This window comes from Eptatretus burgeri, chromosome 6, assembly GCF_056783735.1.
Source record: "Eptatretus burgeri isolate ZD-2024b chromosome 6, Ebu_testis_v1, whole genome shotgun sequence".
In the NCBI taxonomy this organism is placed as follows: Eukaryota; Metazoa; Chordata; class Myxini; order Myxiniformes; family Myxinidae; genus Eptatretus; species Eptatretus burgeri.
In genome coordinates this window covers 10447682-10456477 of record NC_140966.1, presented here as the reverse complement: position 1 = coordinate 10456477, position 8796 = coordinate 10447682, and positions in this window count along the sequence as shown.

Genomic DNA, 8796 nt, shown 5'->3' with positions numbered 1-8796 from the left:
GGCCAATAAAGGGCTCGATTGGGAGTGACGAGGACGAAGGATAAAAAGGTTCTGTTCGGGGTCGAAAAGGAAGAAGAAGAAGATTACAACCAGAACGCTCGTGTTTTTTTGGTGTGGAACCTGTGGCGGCAGAGAGCGTCCTGGCTGCTGTGCTGAGTCGATCGTGCTCTTGATCGTGTCTGGGAGCCTTGCCGAGCCTCGTGCCTCGCTTTGGTTGGCTCTGGGGTTCTGCTGACTCGAAGTACGGGGTCGGGCGGCGGGCGGACCTGCCTCCCTCTCCTGCTCGCGGCTTGGCGCCAGAACTGGTTCCCTGGCGGCTGTCAGCGGACTTGGGCCAGGACCAGGAGGTCAACAGCACCGCGGTTTCTCCTGCCCCCCCCCCCTGGCGAGAGCAAGGCCGGCTCGTCCGGCGCCGATCCAGGGACAGTTGCGTCCACACCACGGTCCAGCCTGACCACCAGAAATAGCTACGTTGTGTGTGTGTGTGTGTGTGTGTGTGTGTGTGTGTGTGTGTGTGTGTGTGTAAAACATGTAAAAATGCAAAAAAAAAAATTTTTCTCAAACAATTTTGGGGGGGGTTGGAAATCACTTAAAATATGTAGAAATGCAAAAAAAAAAATTTCTCGAACAATTTTTTTTGGGGGGTAACAATTTTTTTGGGGGGTTGGAAATCACAAAACATGTAGAAATTAAAAAAAAAAAAGAATTTCTCCAACAATTTTTTTTTTTTGGGGGGGGGGGGGTTGGAAATCACTTATAACATGTAGAAATGCAAAAAAAAAAAAATTCTCTATTTTTTTTGGGGGGGGGGTAAAAAAAAATTTGGGGAGGGGGGTTGGAAATCACTTAAAACATGTAGAAATGCAAAAAAAAAAAATTTTTTTTCTCTAACAATTTCTTTTCTGGAGGGGGGGGGGACCAAGTCCAAAATTTAATGCCATGGTCCTTGGACCATACCTAACCCCCCCATCAAGTTTCGTCGAAATCCGTCGAGGAGTTTTTCCGTAATACTGTTCACAAACAAACAAACAAACAAACAAACAGAAAGGGGTGAAAACAGTAACTTCCATCCATCTTCGAAGATGGCGGAGGTTAATAATGCCCCAATCCAGTTGTTGTTTACGCACCTACGGGCCCGCCCCTACTAGTAATACAAATGTATGTAACATAACAATTTATGATTGTACTGCTGCCTTAGTTGGAGTCGGGATCATCTTATGGTGGTTTGATACCAGTCTAAGCAGGAATTGTCCTCATCCTTGGTTAATGTTTCATTATATTTTTGAATTAGGCTGATGCCCCGTTCCGCAGTCATTTGCTACTTTGAGCTGAAAGGACCGAGCCCGTAGGTCATTGTACAATGGATCATCTGTCCACTAACCAGGAGGTTTCTTCAATAATGTTTGAGAGGTTGCTATTCCACCTTCTATCAAAACATCAAAGAAGGAACTGGTCCTTTTTGTCACAAGGTCCTACAACTTGAGGTGATCCCCTTTATCCTTGATCTGTAGCCGCCGAGGACAGTCAGGTAACTGTGGACGCTGTAGGTTCTGGACCATCTTTTCCTTTGTTAGGGTTAAGGTTAGTTTTCCTAACAGTGCGATTCAAAGAGTTCCCTGTGATCATGAGGCAAAACGTGTAACTATTTGGCAACCATATATACATATATAATGTATATATATTATAGGGACATGCTTGGGGGTGACCTCTAAATATCCACAAATTGAGCTCAAATTCCACACATGTGTAAGTTACCCGAGTGGACAAAAATAAGGTATGTGGAGAAATAATTTGACCAGCATCATTTTTTACTGTAACAGTTTGGACCACCCTAATATATACACACACACACACACACACACACACACACACACACACACACACACACACACACACACACACACACACACACACACACACACACACACACACACACACACACACACACACAGACACACACACACACACACACACACGTGTATGGCAGCTGTGTCCTTCCTCAGGTCTTTCAATACATATCTCCCCAGACTGGTTTTGCCAAGTTATCTGCCTCGGGATGAAAAATTCTCATCTCGGTCTGACAATAACACAAAAGGTTGTTTGTTTTGGTGAATTGCTATGAAGGCCGATGGGGATATATACGTATATTTGTTTTATCAAGCAAAGCTCAGCACGAGCAGTTGAAGAAGAATATGACTAATGGGATCGACTTTGAGGTTTGTTGAAATTATTTTGGTAGTGGATTGACCAGAAAGACAACCCAGCAGAATAAAACAATTGCATACTTTACTACTTGACTGTTTTTATTTGTTTAATGTGGTTTCCTCCTCCCTTCCACTCCCCCCTCCTCTCCTCTCCCTCTCTCAAAAGACCACACACACACACACACACACACACACACACACACACACACACACACACACACACACAAACACACACACACACACACACACACACACACACACACACACACACACACACCATTCTCATTAGGCATTTAGACAAAGAAAAAAATAATGATGAAACAAGTAAAAAAAAAAAAGACAAAATTTCAAAGCCCCAGTTGTTTTTGTAATTTTGCTGTCTGGAGTTGAAGGGCTAGTATATATATATATATATATATATATATATATATATATATATATATATATATATATATATATATATATATATATATATATATATATATATATATATATATATATATATATATATATATATATATATATATATATATATATATATATATATATATATATATACAACTGAAATGGCCACCAGTCTAACAGTCAGCCATATTTGATCACATCGCAAAATAAAGTGAGCGGCATGTATATGCCATCATGTGCTGTGCTTGTGCAAGTTTGAACAAAATCGGATGAAGCATGTCTGAGAAATGGATGGGGACACATTTAAGTAACAAAATGGCAACCAGTCAGCCATTTTGGATCTGATGTCAAAAAAGAATGACATGCTTATGTGAGCCATCATTCGTTATCTATGTGCCAAGTTTGAACAAGATCGGTAAATGCATGTCGGAGAAATGGTTGAGGACGTGTTCTACACCAGGTTTTTTTTTTCTACAACTAAAATGGCTGCCAGACGACCATGTTGGATCTCATGTCAAAAAAAAAAATGACGTGCATATGTTTACCATCACGTGTTGGCTTTGTGCCAAGTATGACTAAAATTGGTCCATTCATTTCTAAGATATGGTTGCGGACGCATGCATGCACACGAAAATCGAGACCAAATCCACATGCCCCCGTTTCGGACCAAGTCCAATGGGGGCTAATAACCTCCAATTAATTCCACTACAAATTACAAGTTTACTTGTAAATATAAAATATGTCCCTGATGTTAACTCAGCCTGGTAATTGTTCCACAGAAATCATCCCATCTCATATCATCCCATCTCATATCATCCCATTACACAGATCCATCCCATCTCATCTTCAGTTATCCTGATCAGTTGTTCTGTTATGTTCTGATCTGTCCAGTGTACTCGCTCTTCCACGAGCCTTGATCTTGTATACAAATAAATAAATGTCATACTATGAAAGTGTTTGCAAAATTAAGGAACACAATCAAAACTTTTGTTCTCCTTCCTTCCTGAAGACTTTTTCAGGCCCACTTAACATGAGCACTCCTGGTGTTCAAGGTTCATTGCAGAGTGCTGGACAATGACACCAAGGCACTTCAATGAGTGTAATCGACACTGTTTATGTGATTATCACATGGGATATTTACAAGAAAGTTTGGTGCCACTTGGCCCATCATGCCTGCATGACACCAATGCCAAATTGCTTTACCCCTCTATCTCCAACACATCAAGATACCCATCTTATATATTATTTCCGAGTTTGTGGTTTCGTGTCGCGCTATCTTCGACTTTGTTCTGCGCTCGAGTAACGTGATATTCAGCTTACATTATCTCAAAGACCATATGAGGTGCATGGTACAAAAAAAAAGTAAATAAAATGGTTCTGCTGAAACAGTGAAATCGTGCCAAAAACGGTTAATGCATTTGGCTTTGTGTCCTTTGGTTGTTGTTGTGTCTGAAGTATAGGTTGAGGTGGCAGCGCACCTGCCGTCTTTAGCTTCCCACAGTAAAATTACTACTGATACTCTGCATCAGTTCCTTTCTCAAACACACCCACCCCAACATGTCGCGCAGAGCGCGGGTTATGCTAGTCCAAATCTAATTTAAACCCATCTGTTCTTTCTGTTCCTACCACCTTCTGAGGGAGACCATTCCATGCACAAACTAATCTCTGACTGAAAGACCCCTATGTCAAGGCCCTGTCACACCTTGACGATTTAGCCAGCATATGCCGACGTATGAAAAATTTGTCTAAAACGCTGGCACACGTCAAATACGTTATGGGTAAGTTTTGAATATGTTAAGAGCACGCTGGCATACATCGTAGTACGCCGAGCTCGTTGACAAATTTTAACATGCTTGAAATTTTTCGACGTATGCCAGCGTATGACTCACACGTTCCGCATATGCTGGCCATAAGTTGTAGGCACGTTACGCGATCGTTAACACACGTTACTTGTAAGTTACTCACAAGTCGAAAGACGTCGAGGTAATGTTTAGCATACCAGAAACTTATTTCTAACCTATGAGTAACGTGTTGTAGGCACATTACGCGATCGTTGACACACGTCAACACACGTTACTTGTAAGTTACTCATAAGTCGAAACACGTCGAGGTAATGTTTAGCGTCAGTGTTCCAGACTCCCTGGTTTTTTTTGCGTTTTTTTTTCTTCGGCATGACGGTGATATTGACACTTTGATTTCTAGTGCGGTTATAATACAATATAATTAATAGGCTGCCGCTCAACGATTTAAATCATAACCGCACTAGACATCGAAGTGTCAACATCACCGTCATACCGAAGAAAAAAAAAAAACCAGGGAGTCTGGAACACTGACGCTAAACATTACCTCGACGTGTTTCGACTTATGAGTAACTTGCAAGTAACGTGCGTCGATGTGTGTCAACGATCGCGTAACGTGCCTACAACTTATGGCCAGCGTATGCGGAACGTGTGAGTCATACGCTGGCATACGTCAAAAAAATTTCAACATGCTGAAAATTGTCGACGTACTCGGCATACTAGGACGTATGCCAGCGTGCTTCAGCGTGCTCTTAACGTATACAAAACTTACCCATAACGTATTCGACGTGTGCCAGCGTATTCGGCAAATTTTTCATACGTCGGCATACGCTGGCTAAAACGTCAAGGTGTGACAGCGGCTTGACACTTTGATGTCTAGTGCGGTTATGATTTGAATCGTCGAGCTGCAGCCTTTTAATAGGCTACGCTATGTGATCGTCGGCGATACGCTGCCGCGCTATGCATAAGTTTGACTATCGTTGGGCATAGGTTGTGAACGCTGACAACATGCTCAGCATTCGTTGATACAAGTTATCTATATGTTATCGAAACGTTCTGTGTACGTTACAAATACGTTATGCATACGTCCAAAACTGGAAAAAAACATCAACAGCTCAGCGTACACCAGCGTTTTACATACATTTTGATACCTTGCCATACGCTGGCTAAAACATCAAGGTGTGACAGGGCTTTTAACACTGTCCTAACTCTTCTCTTCTTTACTTTTCAGGCTATGCCCATGGTCATCTGATCACTGTCGATTTTGCTGAAATATTCTTCTGCGCTTATATTGTCCACACCCTTTATCTTAAACATCTCAATCAAATCCCATCATAATCACCTCCTTTGTAATATACAAGGTCCTGGCTCTTCAGCCGCTCCTCATAGCTTAATCTATAAACAAGATCTGGCTAGGTCTGGAATCAATCCAGTAGCCATAAGCTGAACCCTCTCCATGGCAGCCATGTCCTTCCTCAGATGTGGTGACCAAAACTGAACACAATATTCCAGATGAGGCCTCAATAAATTCCCATACAGTGTTAATACAATCTCTTTTGATTTATACAACTTGAAACTCTGTTAGCTTCACCAATAGCTGTCTGGTACTGTCCTGTCTGCAGCACCACACATTTCTTTACGTTAAACTGCATCTGCCAATCTTATGTCCAATCTATTAAAGTATATCGACTTTCCTGAATCTGATCACCACCCTCTCTGCTATCTACCTTACCTCCAAGATTTGTGTCATCTGCAAGTTTAGAAAGGCAACTCTCAACCAGACCATCTAAATGTAAATTACGAATTCTGGTACTCCACTTCTTACATCCTCCCACTCACAGCCACTCTGCTTCGTATCACTCATCCAGTTTGTTATGCGAGCTGACCCTCCGCAAGCCCACACCTTCACGAACAACCTCCTGTGGGATCTCATCAAATGCCCTCTGAAGGTACAGACAAACTACATCCACTGCACTTCCATCATCCAACCAGTCAGAAACTGCCTCGTAGAATGCCAAAAAAAAGTTACACAAGATCTCCTTTTTGTAACTCCATGCTGATTAACTTTAGTTAGAGATTATTTAAATGTTTCCATATCCAATCCTTAATTTATGTTTGCAACATCTTTACCACAACTAAAGTCAAGCTAACAGGTCAATAGTTCCCCAATTATTTTCTGGAACCTTTCTTAACTAGTGATTACATTTACTAGTCTCCACTCCTCTGGTACCTGTCCTGACTCCAATGAGCTGTTAAAGATATCCGCTAACACTATGTTTATCTGCTCTGTCACCTCCCTCAATACTCTTGGATACATATTGTTGCATCAGACGAGGTATGCTAACATGGACCGCTCTGAACCGGAGGTCCAATAAGACTTCCGAGGATGCCGAAACGATCTGTTAAATTAATGCGTTATTACTAGCTTGAAATGGTGTTCTTTCCAAGTATGTTCCTCAATACAAGGTTCGTTCAAACAAATCCAAAGGAGGTGGTGTTCACGTGTAAAAGGAAAAAGGTAGGAAAACGTTTCTTATTATTAAAATGGCTTATTACAAAATAAATACTGACACTGGGATAAACAAGACAACAATACCTGGACGGATCTGACACACGAGGACAGAAAAATGGGGAAAGGAAGATGCAAAAACACGAAATTATGTACAAGATAAATAAGTAAAGCTTAACACAACTATGGTACCAAATACCGGACTCGCACTATGAACAAAGGAACTTGTGGCTGGCACAAGCCAATTCTAGTGTGTAGGTGGCCACAGGATGTAATGGTGATGTGAAGTGCTTTCTGTGTGCCTTTGTGCCCACAAGTCCTCCACCTGGCCTCGTCCGTTACAGGAGGTTTTGCACAATACTCTTACCCCATCTTGCTCTTTAATGGAAGCTCACTGCCTCCACAGTGCACGTTTGAAAATATGACTAATCTCTCGACAAATATCTCATACAAGAGTAAACCTAACACATGTAAACACACGGGCCAAGCTATTACTACCACAATCTAGCTCTGGACCACCCTCCAACGCTTTCCACGTAACAATATCATCTGAGCTGGAGCTTTATCATCACTTAATTTTTCAAGTTTCTTCACTTCCTCGCTCTTAAAGCCCTATCTCACCCTTGAGTTGATGCTCTCACAATGCCAAAAATTATTTTCTTGAACCACGAAACAACAAAACCACGAGAAAAAGTTTCTCCTCATAATAAATATTTATCTCCACCACCGAAAGTGGAGGAGGTTATATTTTCACCCCTTTCTTTCTGTCTGTCTGTTTGTTTCTCTGTTTACAGGACGTCTCAAAAAGTTGGACGGATCTGGATGAAATTTTGTGGTCAGGTTCGGTGCGTGACAAGGACAAAGTGATTAGATTTTGGTGATGATCCGGATCCAGATCCGACTGTTAGAATTCATCAAGTAATTCTTCAGCATTGAGAGATAGAGCCAAAAACGATATATAGCACGATATCTTAAAAAGTTGTGGACGGATTTGGATGAAACTTGGTGGACACACTAGGTGTGTGACAAGGAAGAATTGATTCAATTGGTTTGCTTGAATTCAATCACAAAATATGCAACTCATCTTCAAATTTTAAGTCAAACATGAAAATTGAGGATTTTAGAAATATCACCGTAGTTGTTGACCTTTGACCTATGTTGACCTCAAAAATAATTGGCTGGTTGAATTTAGTGAGCTGAAATATAAATCCTTTTCAAATTTCCAGTGAATCTGATGAAATTTGAGGATTTTAGAAATTTCACCAAAGTTGTTGACCTTTTAACCTTTTGACCTCAAAAATAATAGGCTTCTTTCTTATGACAAACTCTACCATGTGGTGAAGTTTCATGAAGATCAGTTTAAAATTGTGACCTGTAGGCGGCAGACAAACAGACAGACAGACAGACAGAATAACAAATTCGACGAACCAATATACTTGAAAAATCTTCGATTTTGCAAGTAACAAACGGACAGAGAGGGGTGAAAACATCACCTCCTTCACCTTCGGTGGCGGAGGTATAATGGGATTTCTGGTTGTAACTACGGATCTTCTTCTTCTTTTTTGAATGCCCACAATTATCTCCACGGACATTTTGTGGTTGGCCAGGGGAGCCTGCCTCAGTCTTTCATGAACCAGCTGAACAGGCCTGATGTTCAATTAAGGTTAGGGCAGGAATTTTGAATTTAGCCATGGTGCTGGAGAGAGCTCATCCACTCTTCATGAAGGATACCGTGGGATCTTTAACGTCCATCAACTAATACCGGTTTAACGTCCATCCGAAGGACGGCACACACATTGATGAATCACCCTGCCTGTGAAACGCTGGGATGACAGGTTATAGCTATGTTGGGATTCAAACCCAGACGCGACAGCTTCGA